This window comes from Silene latifolia, chromosome Y (assembly GCF_048544455.1).
Source record: "Silene latifolia isolate original U9 population chromosome Y, ASM4854445v1, whole genome shotgun sequence".
Taxonomy (NCBI): domain Eukaryota; kingdom Viridiplantae; phylum Streptophyta; class Magnoliopsida; order Caryophyllales; family Caryophyllaceae; genus Silene; species Silene latifolia.
This window is the reverse complement of record NC_133538.1, coordinates 448,377,885-448,379,955: the sequence shown is the minus strand read 5'-3', so window position 1 is coordinate 448,379,955 and position 2,071 is coordinate 448,377,885. Positions and strand designations below refer to the sequence as shown.

Here is a 2,071-nt window from a genome sequence, read left to right as displayed (position 1 = left end):
GCATTTCTTTTACAAATATGAGTAGCTAAATTCCCTAGTCTAAGGGCTAGGGGAGCCATGCAAAATCAAATATATAACATGTTTAAATAGGTTAATAATAATATTGTTTAAATTGCTTCTATCACATGCTTGTGCCATAACGTTTAATCTTTGTTTAAGGCCTTATTCATTTGATTAAGTTTGTTCATTCGTTCTATAAGTCGAGAGGCACGGAATTGAATTAGACTAAGCATGTATAGTAGGACGACTTAGTCATGGACGAGAGTTTCTCTAGGACCCGGTCTATTGTTGACACTAATATCGTAAGGTGGGTGTCTTTAAGCCTAAGCAATTGTTAATGTTATTAGTACCAAGTTTATCATGATCATATGTTTACCTTTGCATGTGTGACCCGAACCCCTTAGACTCTCTTTTATCATATAATTTGCATTACATTTTTATTAATCATCAAACAAAACAAACCAAACCAAAAACGAAATCGACCTTGATAAAAATCTACCCATAGCAATTCACAACGTAATTCCCGTTTCCTTGTGGTTCGACCCCTATTACTACATTTACTTATGTTTAGGAATTTATCTTTGCATAGGTACGCGATAAACCTATCAAATTTTGGCGCCGTTGCCGGGGAAACGGTTTTATTGCTTTTTGAATTGTCGATTTTTATCTTGTTTTATTTTGTCTTGAGGAACACTTGTTCCTTGAGACCGTTACTTCTCATTTTCCTAGAAATTGTTGTCTTATGCCCAGGTCCTCTCGTAGTGGAGAATTGCTTTCACCGGATTCCGAGCCCGAGGAAACCTTTAGGAGAAGACGGCGATTTTGGAAGGAAGTGAAAGAAGCCACCTCTCCCATACAAGTTGAAAGTGCTAGAAAGTCTTACTTAGACGATCTAGAGGTTCTTGAAGAGGAGGAGGTTTCTTGTTCATCAACTCCACCACCACCACCATCTACAACCAAAAAGATGGTGAAACTTTTCGATCACTCAAAGCCCACCGCGGCCATGCTTCCGGCCAGAATCACAACCACTCAAATCACCGCGCCGGAATTCGAGATCAAGTCGGATTTCATTAGCCTTGTGGAGAGGAAGCAATTTGGAGGAAGTCCTTTGGAGGATCCCAATTTGCATGTGCAAAACTTTTGTGACTATTGCTCCATGATCCGTCAAACGGGAGTCACCCAAGCCCAAATAAGGGAAATACTTTTCCCTTTCTCTTTGAAGGACAAGGCCAAGCTTTGGATCAATATCCTTGACCGCACCACCTTGGGAATCACCAATTGGGAGATATTGGCTCTTGCTTTCTATCAAAAGTTTTTTCCACCGGAGAAAACTCAAACTTTGAGGAGTCAAATCACCGGATTCCGTCACCAAGCTGTTGAGAGCTTATATGAGGCTTGGGATAGGTACAAAGAGCTTCAAAGGCAATGCCCACATCATGGGCTAGATGATTGGTTTCTAGCAATAACATTCTACAATGGATGTTGTGCCGAGTCCCGAAGGATTCTTGATTCCGCCAACAATGGGCGGTTTGATCAAATTGACACCGATCTTGCTCATTCCACGATCGAATCTATGGCGATCCATGATGCCCATCATGTCAATTCCCGAGTTGTGCCATCCAAAGGTAAAGAAGAATCCTCCAACAACTCCGTTTTGCTAGCTCAAATTGCCTTGCTCCAACAACAATTGGCGGAGAGAGATGCTAAAGATTCCATTCAACAACTCAATGTTGTGTCTTCAACAAGACAAATCGTTGTGTGTGACGGTTGTGGAGGTGCGGGTCATTATGCCGCTCATTGCCGAGCCCCCATTGAGGAGGTAAATGCTTTTCAAGCTCTAAGACAAAGTTCATATCCACCGGGTACATTTTCAACACTTATAACCCGAATTCAAAATTCCATCTGAACTTGTCTTACACAAGCAACAATATGCTTAACCCCCAACCCCCACCACAACAAAATGCCTATGTTCCTCAACAACAAAAGTATATCCCTCCGTTGGGTTATCAAAATCAACAAAAGCCCCCACAAAACAATTACCAACAAAATCCACCACAAAATGGCCAACAAA

General features: G+C 41.4%; 1 non-coding gene across 1 annotated transcript; it reads right to left on the bottom strand.

Annotated features, from left to right (window-relative positions):
• Positions 1–1,336: 1,336 nt before the first annotated feature.
• On the bottom strand, positions 1,337–1,443 carry LOC141635115 (small nucleolar RNA R71). The gene has a single exon (XR_012539820.1). It is a non-coding gene; the product is annotated as a small nucleolar RNA R71 (small nucleolar RNA).
• Between the last annotated feature and the right edge of the window lie 628 nt (positions 1,444–2,071).